We start from the raw sequence: 14,505 nt of genomic DNA, 5'->3' as shown, positions 1-14,505 counted from the left end.
CCCCCTACCATGCTGTGAGCCTGGCTAGTTTTCCTAAATAGAACCTGCCTGGGGTAGGGTAGGGAGTGGGAAAGCTGAAGACAGAGGAGAAATAAAGACAGGTTAGCTGCTAGCTGGGAAGGAGACAAATACTATGGGGGATTTCAGGAAAAGAAAAGAGGAAATAGCAAGGGAGGGGAATGTCTCCTGTAAGTTCTTTTGGGTTCTCACTTGTATACATCAAACATTCTGAAACTTAACTGAAGAATCATTTTAATTCAGTTCTTCACACACTCTGCACAACATTTCTGGACATTCAAATAAAATACTATTTTGTGCATTTTCTATCACTAAGTGCTGCAATATATCATAGGTTTTGTACTTTTAGATCTATTGTATGTGTAGTTATTCCAACATAGGTACCTTTTGGGGAAATTCTGGCTTCTTACCCCCCCTCCTGTGTGAGCATTCAAACTGTAGGAGTGCAGATTTCATGTACATGTTTTTTGCCCTTCCTGAGTCAGACTCAGGATACATTTCTCCTCTCCAGGTCAGTCAAACTAATTACTAGAAGATGCTCGCTTCAGTGAGCATGGATTACTTTCAATCGCTTATGGCTAGTAGCAATTAAGGCACCTGTTTGTAGGGTGGCTAAGGAGAGTTTTGACTGCAGGTAACAAAGAAGACAGGCATCTGAGTCTCTGAAAATAGAAACTTGTGGAACTTGTAGAAACTGTCTAAAAGCTAGTTTATTGGGTGCCCAACACTCCAATTTGTGCACTTGTAAACAAACATTATAAAGAAAAAATCTCCAGTCTCCAGTGCTCTTTTCTCAACGGTAACACATTGCACCTGAAATTTTCTACTGCCCTAGCTTGTCAAGACAGTGCTATAATAACAGTAATACAAAGGCAAGTCACAGGCTACTCAGGGGCTGAAATCACTAACTTTGGGGTTGAGTGTAGGGGATAAAGTGCAACTTTGCTGACAGGATTGGGGAGGGGGCTTTGATCCCATCTGGTTGGGAGGTACAAAGGTTCGTTTGTGTTGCAGTCTTGATGGGGAAAACATGCTATTTCCATCTCACAAGGCCATAAACTTAAAAAGCACTTTGGCTTTGGATGTCATTCGACTTTGTATTAACTTACTCCAAATGTCTCCACTTACATTCCAGTACAGCAACCCCCACTGGCGGGATAATAACACACAGCACTTAGCACTTCTCATCTTCAAAGTACTTGGCAAAGATTAATCACTCCCCTTGAGCCCCCCCACTAAGCAGGCACCGGAGAGATGACGCAACAGGCGACTACACCAAAGACCCAACGTGACTGCATTTTGGAGATAACCCAAGAGATTGCGTTGCAAACAGTATGTGGTTTTGGTCCAGAAGGGCAAAAATACATTTGCTTGGGACAGTTTTGTCCACCAGGCTTGGGATGGGGTTCTGGCTCAGTGACAGATCATCTGCTTTGCTTGCCAAAGGCCCCAGGTTCAATCCCTGATTAAAAGGGTTAGGTATTAAGTGATATGGAAGGCCTTTATTTGATGCCCTGGAGAGCCACTTCCAGTTATAGGACACAATACTAGCAAACATCTGACTCAAGGCCTGAGCTTCCTCAAATCCTTTCTGGGTCTGTGTGTTCCATGCTCAGAACTCAGTTCCCATGTGTGTGGGAACCCACTTCAGATAGGGATCGTGACCTGCCAGGAGGAGATACTTAAATCTCCCTCACTATGCCACCTTCCTGACCTGAAACAGCCCTGAGGAACCACTAATTGCCCTAATGGGGTAACTTGTAATGATGTATTTGCACTACAGGTAAGTTTCCCCAATGGGATAGCTCCCCTGTGGGGATACCGTAAGGCCTCTGTGACTTGACAGCAAATCTCTCTCTCTCATACACACTCACACACAGAGTAACTTTTAATGGTTTTAATTGTTTTTAATATGAGTTATTTAGACTTGCGTTTTTCATTTGTTGCAAACCACCCTGTGATCATTTTTGTTCAAAGGAAGTCTAGACAAACTCTCCACCACTGATTTAAATTGGCTAAACAGACATTCCCTTTCCCCAAAGAGCAGGAATTGTACTTCCATGAAGTGAATTAGGGATCTCCAATGGAGAATTGCCAGGGCCTTTTCGCACAGGGATCTTTGTTGCAAATTGTTTGCGGAATGAAAAATCGCCATTTAAAATAGTGGAATTCGTCGTTTTGCACACCTGGCTTTGTAGTGGAATCAGTTGCGTTTTTTAGCGTTTCCCACAGGCTTCCGGTCTCGGCAGAAATCACTAGAAAGGAAGCGCTATTGCCAAGCTCGTCCCGCCCCTGGCCGTCAAGCAGCCAATGGGCAGCCGTTAGCATGCTCCCAAACAGCCGCTTTCCCTTTAAGAAAGGTTTTTTAAAAAAAAAACAGACCCATAGCAACGAATCTGTGTAGATTCGTTGCTACGGAGAGACCCATCCAGCTGCCTAATGTGAGCTGTCGTTTGATTGTATGATCGTTTGCACGCTGCCTCGAGTGATAAAAAAAAATTCCCCCCCCCTTCTCACGGGCTCGATTTTCGGCTGAATTTATGTGTAAAAAATAAAGGGACTTTATTTCAGCAAACGGCTTTTAAGTGGTTTGTGCTTAGTGACTAAAGGTGAAGGAATGAAGCCAGGGAAGCCTCTAAACAGAAAGAGGCTCGCTGGTGTGTTTATCCCCGCTCGCTCCGAGAAAAAAAAATGGCGATCGCTTCGCCGGAAGCTCAGAGAAGAGAGCCAGGGGGAGGGACTTTGAAGAACCAGCAACAATGGTAACGCACAGGTCTTTAGCGCTAGTGTTGCAGATTGGTTGCAGGAGTGTATCGCTATCCGGAGGGTGAATCCACTTTTCTGGATTCCCCTGAAAGCGCTAAAACGAAGCGCTTATTGCTGATCGGTTTCAGGAGTGTTGCAGATTGTCTACGACGTCGTGGGTAATGCCAAATTAGTAGCGTTTTCAATTAGCAACCATTGTGCTATTTTTAAGCCGTGGGAAATGGCCCCCAGCGTCCTTCCTGAACAACAGCACCCAGGATTCTTTGGTGGGACACCATGATAGCTGCGGTGTGGATATGACCACAGGGTTTTCCCAAGCAGGATTTATACTAACCTGAAACTGTAGACCAGGGGTAGTCACACTGCGGTCCTCCAGATGTCCATGGACTACAATTCCCCTGCCAGAAAATATTGAAATGTATTCCATGGACATCTGGAGGGCCACAGTTTGATTCCCCCTGCTGTAGACAATATTTCCTTGATGCAGTATTTCCTTGATGCAATATTCCATGGATGAAAATAAGGACCCTCAGAACACCCCAACCTTAAGGACATTCAGAACACCCCAGCTAAATGTACTTTTCTCTGTGCTGTGTGGGAGTGCTACCTTATGGAATTCCGGGAGCAGCGCTGCTTTTAAGCAAGTGCACATTAGTAAAGAAGTGTTTCCTCTAATTTAAAAATCACTTCATACTGCACCTAATCATAGCTGTTATATATTAGCTTCCATCCAAACACATTCAGCAACTTTTACTATACTTCCAGATGATGTGAAGATGAAAGGGTGGGGACATGGGAGTTCTGGGGGCATCCTGTGTGATCTCACCTCCAAGGGAAACCCTGAAATGATGTCACACCACTCTAGAAATTGACAGCAACTCAATAGGAAAACCATAACGTTTCTGGTGTTCCTAGAGCTACATGACAACACTGCGAAGTTTCTCCTGGAAGTGATGTCACACCATTTGCAATGAGGGTGATTAAAAAATATATCTTCTGCCATCCAAAGGAGCAGGGTTGCCAGCAGGAAGTCTGTATTAGCAAAAGACCTGGTAACTCTAGGAAGCATTGCGCTGGTGTCACCAATTACGTGTCACCAATTACATGCATGACTCAAAACGCACCCATCCACCGGCAATTTGGCTTTTAAAGATTGGGATAGGAAGGTGCTTAAAACTTAAAAGTGCTGATGCAAATGATAAATACAAATCCCTGCACCTCCCCAAAGGACGTATAAGGATTGTGATTTAGGTCAGCTTCCCACACATTGGAACTATTCCTAACAAATAAGACCAACAGGAATATGTGCAGCCTGCTCAGCAGGAAGCTAAGTAGCCTGGCAGAGGAGAGAGCACTAGTAGCTGAAGTCGTCCCCACCATCCTTGTTACTGGAGCAGAGAATGGCCATGGCTGCATTACTTCTCTTTCAGAAGTTCAGTTTTGTGATTATCTACATAGGAAACCAGCTAGGGACTGTTCATCCCTGGGGGAACAGCCAAGAAGCAGAATTAATAGGATTGCCATGTTATTTTCCTGGCTCTCCTTCAGTGATTCTAGACATTGCACAACTAAAGCATTCCCTAGATCAGGCTTTCTTGACACTCCTGGAAAGGTTTCCCAAATGGATGGGAGTTAATTATTTTTAATATATTTTTAAAATTTGTTAAACATTTATCTGGTGGTATGGCCATATATGATCATCTTGACCTGTCCCCCCCCCAAATGGCTAATGACAGGACTGGAGGGAGGGACCCCAGAGTTGTAATTCCAGGCACCCTTTCCCTGACCTCAACCAAACGCCTGGTGGAAGAGCTCTGTCTTGCAGGCCCTGCAGAACCTTGATAGCTCTGTGGTCTCCCAGGAGCTCATTCCACCAAAGCTGGGGCCAAAGCTGGGGCCAAAGCTGAAAAGGCCCTGCCTGAGGCCAGGCGGATTTCCCAGGGGCCCAGAACAACCAATAGGTTCATACCTGCAGAGCAGAGCGCTCTGTGGTGGGCATAGGCAGACGCAGGGACCTGTCCAGTCATGAGAGCCTGCTGTCACCTGTCCAACATCAAGCAGCACTGGAGGTAGGAAACCTGACCAGATAAGTTTGCTGAAGGAAAGTCTGGTCTAGTGTTTGATGCTGACAGTCAAAAGAATAAGAGCTGTTTGTTCTGGTGGTTCCTGAAGCCAGATGTGTGCTTTACAGAAATGGACATGGCACATCTGGTCTGGGTTTTGGTTTCCATCATGGAGTTTACCACATCCACCCTGGCCTGCTGGAAAAACATCTGGAAGCAATTGCAGCTGTCACGCTTCAAGGAGACACCACTATACAGAGAAGAATACTCAGTCCTCCAGCTCTCCTGCTCTTTCCATATTTCCAGCACATGCAAGAAAATGAAGCGGCATATGCACACATACAAGGACAAGTAAGGCTCTGCCAGGCTCACTCCACTTTGTCAGTGGATGAGCTGGTCAGACTGTTCCTTGGCTGTACCAGTTCAAACTGTGAGGACTTTTGTAAGGCTGTATATTCCCAGGGACAGGTGGGTGGGTGGGGAATCCTTGAACGGGCATTCTGGTGCTGACATACAGATCTCTGCAATAGTTCTCTTCCCCTTGAGCAGTGTTTGGTTAGGTGACTCCCACCCACCTGCAGTGGTACAGTCCAGGAATGGTTTTGTTATGGGATACATGTTTGCCCACGGACCTGGAGAAAAAGATCCTGTCTCTTTAATAGAGGCTCCATGGAGTTATCTGCTATTCACCACCCTGTCATGAAAAGCTTCAGCTGCCCATTTTCTCACATTATAAATGCCTGGTAGCACATTAACATTTTCTAGGGTATAAATTCTGAAAGTCAAAGTTCCATGACTGAGAGCAAGGGGCTGTCCACTGCAGGCAGGTAAACAGCAAGTCTGTAATGGTCAGACTCAGGCAGCTTTATCATCATATTTTCAGAAAGCAAGCTGCTGAAAAATGCAGTAGGATCACCTGAGATCCCTTTTAATTGGATGGGACAGACCATGAACCATGCGTTTTCCCTGTCAGCTGTGTGGCTTTCTGAAGTCACTTCTTACAATGTGAAAGTCTAAAGCTGGTTCTTTGGACAGAGCTGACCTGTAGTTTAAGGTGACCAGATTGTCCCTCTTTTGGAGGGACATCTGGGGACACCTGGCAAATTGTACTTATGTTGAAATTAAAATATATATATATATTACAATACTACTTTTGCGTTCTATGAAACTTTTTGTTGCTCCATATAGACCAAATTTTTAATCAAGAACCCCCCCGGTCAATGGTGTCCCGCTTTACCATTGTTAAAATCTGGTCACCTTACTGTAGTTGGATGCAGCACACACATAGTAAAAATGGACAGATTTCACTCTTGACTGCATTTCTTCCAGACATTCTTGCCTGGAATGCGTTCCGTCATCACTAGAGTGATACACAATGCGCAAAATGGCCCGCAGGGTATGACTAAGGAAAGGGGGAGCGCAGGCCTCTGAGGACGCAGTTCCCAAAGCTCTGGCAGGTGGTTCTAGCAGGAATAGTTCCTGCGTTTTGCAAAAGTGCACACTGCACTATTCAGCCAGACTGTCTCGTCAGGTGTGTGCATCTGTTTTCAGAAAACCTGTGCTGCAGGTGGCATGTTGCACTGCCTTTCCTGATGTCCTTTCCTGAAATAGATGTTCTATTTTAATCCCTTCATTATTTCTGCAGCACTCTGGTTATATTTACGAGCATCTGCCTATTATTAATTTTTTCTTTTCTTTTCTGTGCATTCCCTCTGCCAATAAGGCTGTTACTGCTATTCCCCCAGCTGTTTTGTATAAAAATGAGGACATTCGAAGGGAAAAAGGAAGAAAAGACTCAGACCATAAATCATGAGGAAGTTCTCCTGTACAAACATCACTCAAGGGAATAGGAGCTACCCTGGCAGAGAGTAGCCCTGGCCCAACTCAGGAGAGAGCCCCACATGCAGTCCCAGAAACCGGAGCCAGTCCTGATTTTTGATTTTTTGCACCATGCATTTGTTGGAGTAAGATGGAAAAAAGATGGACAGCAGATAAATAACACTGGGCACAATGCACAGGGAGGTTTAGCAGAGCAAGGAGCTGTCACAAGGATGGTACACGCCCTGAATCTGAGCCAAGGGCCATCTAGTCTAACATCCTCCTTCCTGCAGGAGCCAACCAGGTGCCCCTGGGAGACCCACAGCAGAGCACAACTTCCTTCTTCCAACAACTGGCACTCAGAAACTGCTTCTGGAAACGGAGATTTTATGTCACCATTGTGGCTAACAGCCTCTGATGGGACCATCTTCCACTAATTGGCCTAACCTCCTTCTAAGTTAAATTAGAGACCACAGCTATTTAAATATTTTGGCAGTGAATTTGTAATTTGTATTGTAAATATACACTTTCTTGTTCCCTATCCTAAATTCAATTGACAATTTCACTGGATGTCCCTGAATTCCAGTAGCATGGGGAGGGGAGGCAACTAATTTTCTTCACACCATAAATATTGTAGAAGCCTCGATCAACTCTCCCCTCACTCAGTTGTCTCCCCCCCCCCCCGCAAACTGAAATGCAAGTCATAAGAACATAAGAGCTTTGCTGGATCAGACCAATTGTCCCTCTATTCCAGGGGTAGTCAAACTGCGGCCCTCCAGATGTCCATGGACTACAATTCCCAGGTGCCCCCTGCCAGCATTCGCTGGCAGGGGGCTCCTGGGAATTGTAGTCCATGGACATCTGGAGGGCCGCAGTTTGACTACCCCTGCAACCAGTTCTGGACAGCCAACAGCGGGACATAGAGGTTGAAGCCTCCCCTTGATGTTGCCTCCTGGCTCTGGGATTCAGAGGCTCTGAACGTTGTGGTTCCCCTCAGTCATTTGGTCTAATAACCATTGCCAACAACCTGGAGAAAAATGTCTTGTCCCTTTAACAGAGGTTTGATGTGTGGAATTGGACAGGTGAAGCGTTTCACTACATGAAGGTAAATAATATCACCTAGTAAATGGTTGTCCTGGGTCCCCAGGAGGTGTACCTGGCCTCAGCTCAGGCCAGGGCCTTTTCAGTCCTGGCCCCTGCCTGGTGGAATGAGCTCCAGGAAGAGCTGAGGGCCCTGACTGAGCTCTCTGGGTTCCACGGGGCCTGCAAGACGGAGCTCTTCAGCCAGGCATTTGGTTAAAGTCGGGATAGTAAGATCGGGTCCTTCCCCCTTGTAGCCCCTTGTAGCCCATAGCCCACCCCTCCCCAGGCCAAAAATCATTTGTGGACATCTATTAGGGCAACAGCGACTGTTAGCACAAGGGTTGAGGTCTTCGCAAGCAGGATGCAGACTGTTGAATGTTGCTGCCAATATAGAGTCATAGAATCATAGAGTTGGAAGGGGCCATACAGGCCATCTAGTCCAACCCCCTGCTCAATGCAGGATCAGCCCAGAGCACCCTAAAGCATCCAAGAAAAGTGTGTATCCAACCTTTGCTTGAAGACTGCCAGTGAGGGGGAGCTCACCACCTCCTTAGGCAGCCTATTCCACTGCAGAACTACTCTGACTGTGAACATTTTTTTCCTGATATCTAGCCTATATCGTTGTACTTGTAGTTTAAACCCATTACTGCGTGTCCTTTCCTCTGCTGCCAACAGAAACAGCATCCTGCCCTCCTCCAAGTGACACCCTTTCAAATACTTAAAGAGGGCTATCATGTCCCCTCTCAACCTCCTTTTCTCCAGGCTGAACATTCCCAAGTCCCTCAACCTATCTTCATAGGGCTGTATTGAGGTTTTATCTGAGCCAGCTGGGCTGAGACTGTCAGTCTAAATATAAATATCTCCTCTATCTCTGTTAAAGGAACAGGTTATATTTTCCTCCAGGTTGCTGGCCGCTCCAGTGCTACTGCACAGCTGTTCATGTGGACAAAGCCGACAAAACCAGGTGGCCAGTAGGGGGACATTTCTGCAGGGGTTATCTACCCTAAGTCCAATGGAGAAGTCTTCTTGCACTGCTTCTTCCTCATAGTATCATGGTGCATTTGTGCAGCTCCTGGGAATGTGGTGCCATGCTGACAAGCCCCCCAACCAAATGCCTTTGCTGTTATGCCACTTGTGAAATGCACCAGGGTTTTCTTTTTTTTTGGGGGGGTAACTTTGTATCCCATTTTGAGATATGTCATATGGCTATCACTAAAGTAAACATACCAGCCTTCAGTGGGGCAGAAGGACGGAAAACCACAGCCTTACTTCAAGTCACTGTGCCCTGAAACAAGTTCCTAAAATATGCCTATGCCTTTCATGTTTGTCTCATTCAGAAATGCAAAAAAAAAAGAAAAAAGGAAAAACAACAGCATGGCAGAAAAGTCTGTTGGTCAACCAGTGGGAGCCCCCAAAAGAGACGGTGGCAGCAGATTTGCTTGTGCTGGCGATGCTGCATAAGCTCTCGCTGTCACCCTGGAGGTTTTTCGCCAAGCCACATCTGGAAGGAGTTATGCTGTTCTAAGCACTGTGCTGCCATCTATTATACCACTTGGCTCCTCCCCTCCCTCTGTTATTCTTCGGTCAGGTTGACGCCAGGACCAGGCTCAAAGCTATTAGTAAATACAGTTCCTCTCTGTTCCGTTCTTTCTTTTTTTCTTTTTCTTTTTTTAATGAGATGGATCAAAATCTATTCCTGTACGCCATCAGCGCTAACATTTCCTCTCTTGGATCAGAGTAGATTGTCACATCTGGAAACAGCAAACCCAGAAGAAAGCTGCTTTATGCTGAAGTTGCCTACATGGGCACACCTTATACAGGGTCAGAACCTTAGTCTACCAAAGTCAGTACTAGCTGCTTTTACTGGCAGGAGCTCTACTGCCTTTTAAATGGAGATGGCAGAGATTGAATTGAATTTGGGACTTTCTACACACAAGGCAGATACTACACAGCTGGGGACATCAACAAACTTGGAGGAAAATGTTCTGTTCCTTTAAGAGAAGCTTAATGTGTGTAAATGAACAGCTGAAGCTTCTCACTGCATCCTTACCTGGTAAATAACAGCCAATTAAGCCTCCATTAAAGAAACGGGATTCTCCCCACCTCCATGCAGTTGACAACCCTGTTTATTGATCCATGGTCCCATCTACCATTGATTTCCCTAGTTGAGTACTGCCTATTCTATCAGCAGCTCTTTGAGATATCAGGCAAAGCTTGATCTTTCCCAGACTATGTTCCCTGAGATAATTCTTACTGGTGATATCGGGGATTGCACATGGGACCTTCTTTATGCAAAGCAAGTGCTTGACCACTGAGCTATAGTTGCTCTCAAGCTGTCACAGTAGACTACTGGTCTTCAAAACTATGTTCCATACAATCCAAGAATCCTTTAGAACAGTGGTCCCCAACCTTTTTATCACTGGGACTGGTCAATGCTTGACAATTTTACTGAGGCCCGGGGGGGGGGAGTCTTTTGCTGAGGGACATCGCCGCTGTCACCTGAGCCCCTGCTCTACTTGCTTTCTCGCTGACATCCCTGACTTCCCGCCGCCTGCTGGGGGCGCTGACAGCAGCTGCTGCACAGTGCCATGGCAAGGGGGAGCCCCAGCCATTGTGGCCGCTGGAGAGCACCAAAGGTGAGCTGGCAGCAAAGTGGTAGGGCAGCCCCCGAGGCAGCAGCCGGGGAGGAGGACAAGGAGGAGCCGCAGCCCAGTACTGACTGATTCACAGACCGGAATCGGTCCGCAGACCGGGGGGTTGGGGACCGCTGCTTTAGACAACCATTAGGGGATTGCAGTGAAAATATCACAAATGGCATATATGCTTCTCTAAAAGACAAATTTGGCCTCTACTAATACTCATACCCATCAAAGCTTTCATTATAGGCAAGATGATAATTCAACTTAACATGCCGGCCTCAGAGTTACTTAGAACACTTCCCAGAATTCTCTGTAACACTCAGTTTCCTCAACAGACCAATCCTTCTGGAAAAGGTTCTCTGAAAGCTGAGCTTACCATGAATGAGAAAAGAAACGTCCAAACATTAGGGTATACTTTTATTTCTAACTAGGGGCCAAGTCTGTTGCATTCAGGAAAACAATGGGCGCTAGATTGGGGGGTGGGGGTGGAAGAACTCTGCGGACAGCCTCTCCCCCCCCCCAGGACCTGGAAAGGCTGCAGGCAGCTGTTAGGGAACTCATTGGCTGGGCAGCTCTCATGTAGTACGATCTGCAGCCTCCAAGCCTTAAAGGGAAGCGGAAGGAGGATGGGCGGTCAGGGGTGGGGGACAGAAGGCGACTGGCTGGCCACTGGACAGGCAAGCTAGTTGGAGTTGGAGGCACTCAGGGGTGGGGTGTTAAGCGCTGAAAACCTGGGCTCCTGTAATGTGCCAAGGAGGTGAGAATCAGTTTTTTTGCTAGGAGTAGCCCCATACCTACTTGTTCCAGGACTACTGAAATCAATGATAAATAAATAGTTTTGAGAAAGCACATGGAAGAGTGTAACTCAAACGTTAGGATCTTAATTAGTTAAGAGCTAAGTAGGAAACCACGTGGCCTTGTAAACAGAATGCTGGACTTTGAATGGAAATCGGCTCAAATCCATGAAACTCAGTAGGATTGCTTTGGACTTGTCACCTTCTTTCAGTAACCTGTCCCACCGGGTATTTGTGCAGATAAAATAGCAGCACTATGCAGTCCTGAGCATCTCCGAGGAACGGTGGGATGCAATATCTAGCTGGCAAGGCTAAAAGAGCTACCTGCTGCTCCTTCCCAGCTGGCAGATGCGTGGTGCCTTTTTAAGCAAAACTGGCAACTGACATGCAGTCCCATAAATGTTACCCAGCATCTCATATCGGCAGCTGCTGTTGATGTTTGGGTAGATAAGCCATGATCCATTTGTGTGCTGATCATGAGCCGAGCTTGAAATATTAATTGCTCCGTTCATATCCAGCTGAAGTCTGGACATGAGCACACCGGAAAGCTGCCTCATCAACAGTAATCTCCAAATCCCTGGTTCAAGCACGGGTTTTTTTTCCATGCGCATCTGTGCAAAGATTAACTAAGCATGAAAGAGTTTGCTTTTCTGCAGGAGAAGCCAAGGGAGCTGCGTGTAAGTTTACACCAAGGAAGTTTGTTTAATTGGAATTCCTACTGGAGATGAAAGCTCTCGGCTGCCTCTCCCGGGCTCCTGCTAAGACCGGCACATTGGTCATGGGCCATAAAGGCCACACACAACACATGTTGGGTGGGTCCTGCCACTGGTCTTATTGGAGGGCTGCACTGCAGTGGCATCCATGTCTGCGGTGCTGCCTTGCCCGAGACAATTGGGGTCTCTGTTTCCCGGGGTGCAGCTTGAAGAATGACACCTGATGCCAACCTGTGTTGTTTTAAAATATCTTTTCCTCAGCTGTTCATCGGGCTGCTGGCAGGCCCTGCTCCACAGTTACAGCTTCTTGTGAGCCCCTATAGCCCTCAGACCCCTCCCCATCTTTGATCCCAGACTCTGCAGCAGTTCAAAGCGCTTCATGTTGCAAACTCCTGTCTGGATACCAAACACGGGCCAGTTCCAACCTGCCTTCTTTTCATGGGAGCATCTTTTTCAGAAATATTTATCCCAAACAACTTTTGAAAACCTGCAGAGTTTAGAGCAGTGTCACCTCACTCCCACCCTTGCATTAGTGGAGGCTTTGATGGAGTCACTTTGGATTTCAACCGTGTATCCGTCTTAGCAGCAATGAGGTGTTGCCAAGATGTTGGAATGTGCAATTACCCCCAAACAACTGACATGTTCAAAGGGGAAATAGACACATGGGGGGACGCCGACCTCAACAAACATTTTTGCGCATTTCAGAAACTGCGAGGCAGCAAGCTGATCTAGGAAGGGCAACACTAGCTTCTCAAGGGAAATGAGACACCGCTTGGGTTTCCTTGGCAACATCCCAAAACCTCTTCCTGATATCTATTGCTATCAGAACACCCAGAGCACCTGTAGGAAAATGAAGTGGTAGAGGCCTGAACTGGCAAATGGAACTCACAACTGATTTAGACTCTAGGCACAGATCACATTTTGAAAATGTTTCTCCTCCTCACAATTTCCCAGGACGCAAAACAAAAAAAACATAACCATTCCCGCACAGCAGCCGGAGATGTCAGAGTTTTTTATTCTAACGGGCTAGCTTTCTAACTGCAGGAGTGTGGGTTTATGCCCTGTCACCCAGGGGCATTCTAACAACATTCTTGACCTGCAGGCATTGTTCCCCCACTGTTCAATGCAGGACTTGCTTTCAGCACTATCAGGACTGTGACTAAGGCCCAAGGTCACCCAGGTGGCTGCATGTGGAAGAGTGGGGAATCAAACCCGGCTCGCCAGATTAGAAGCTGCCACTCTTTAACCACTAAACCATGCTGGCTCTGACAGAGCATTTCAGGGCTGTTGCCATGCATCCCCCCCCCTCCCCACCAGGCCAACTTGCTTGTTCCTCCTTTGCTCCTGCTTCCTTGGCCTGTGGGCACCTTGGTCTCTCTTCTCAGCACAGTCACGTTCCCATCTGTGGCAAAAACAATTAGGGATCACAGGCTTGCTGTCAGCACAGACTGCTTGGGTGATAAGCAAGGCCAAATGTCTCACTGAGTCACTGGCTCGGGCAGGGCTGACTCTTGTCACTGCCAAATCAAAGCTCAGACTCCTGCTTGCTGTGCGCCTGGAGTCAACGTTGCCTTATTCCACCACTTCCTGCCATCTGGAATCAGGAACTTGAAAGCCGTGGCTGTGAAGCCTCATTCCAGGCTCCCCTCTTTGTTCTGAGCAGTGTAAGGAGTAATAGGAACCTTCCATGCATGAAAGATACTTTCTAGCTTTCCATTTCACTCCCCCAATGAGCCATCACAGTTCAGTGTCACCAAGAAAGAATTCAGGATGATGGATGTGTTTTCGTAAGGCCTTTGATAAAAGGGCCAAGGAAGGTCTCCATGATAGCTCCTCTTCCTGATTACCTAAGCCACATGAGTGGGTGGGAGAGGCAGCCCCCTCGTTCCGTTCTGTCATCCCTAGCATTGCTGCCCTTAAGCAAGCTACTCAAAGATGTTCAGTCCATGAGAGATGATTGGTGGTCAGATGCCAGAGCCTGTGGGCAGGGTACTTTCCCCCCTTGTCTAGAGATTCATAGAACAAGGAGTATTAAGATGGCTTAGATCAGGGGTAGTCAAACTGCGGCCCTCCAGATGTCCATGGACTACAATTCCCAGCTGGCAGGGACTCATGGGAACTGTAGTCCATGGACATCTGGAGGACCACAGGTTGACTATCCCTGCAGTAGAGGGCAAAATTAGATGCTTAAAATTTAAGGAATGGGAGGGCAGACATTAGCTGGACATCAGAAGAAACTTCCTAAAAATAAATTGACAAAGCAATAAATTCTTTATGGGGTGGTGGGATTTCTCTCACTGGAGGGCTTCAAGCACAGCCTGGAAAGCCATCCTTCGGGATTGCTGTAATTTCAGTTTTCCTTGCTTCAGCTTTCCTTCACTCAGCAAGGCGTTGAACTAGATGAACTCGTCCCTTCCAGCTCTATGTCTCTGTTCCTATTCCGGTGCAGCATTATGGCTTGTTTGTGGAGATCCATCCACCTTGCATCTGTTCACTATGCTCCCTTGTTATGTTTGTTTTAATACATTGTACTTTGCCCTTCCCATAATTCAGGGCAGCTTTGCTGTATTAGAGTCAGAGTTAGAGGCTGCAACAGTATCTCTCTGCCTGG

The sequence above is a fragment of the Paroedura picta genome, chromosome 12, assembly GCF_049243985.1.
Source record: "Paroedura picta isolate Pp20150507F chromosome 12, Ppicta_v3.0, whole genome shotgun sequence".
Classification (NCBI taxonomy): domain Eukaryota; kingdom Metazoa; phylum Chordata; class Lepidosauria; order Squamata; family Gekkonidae; genus Paroedura; species Paroedura picta.
The sequence above is the reverse complement of the archived record's forward strand: the minus strand, read 5'-3'. Positions refer to the sequence as shown.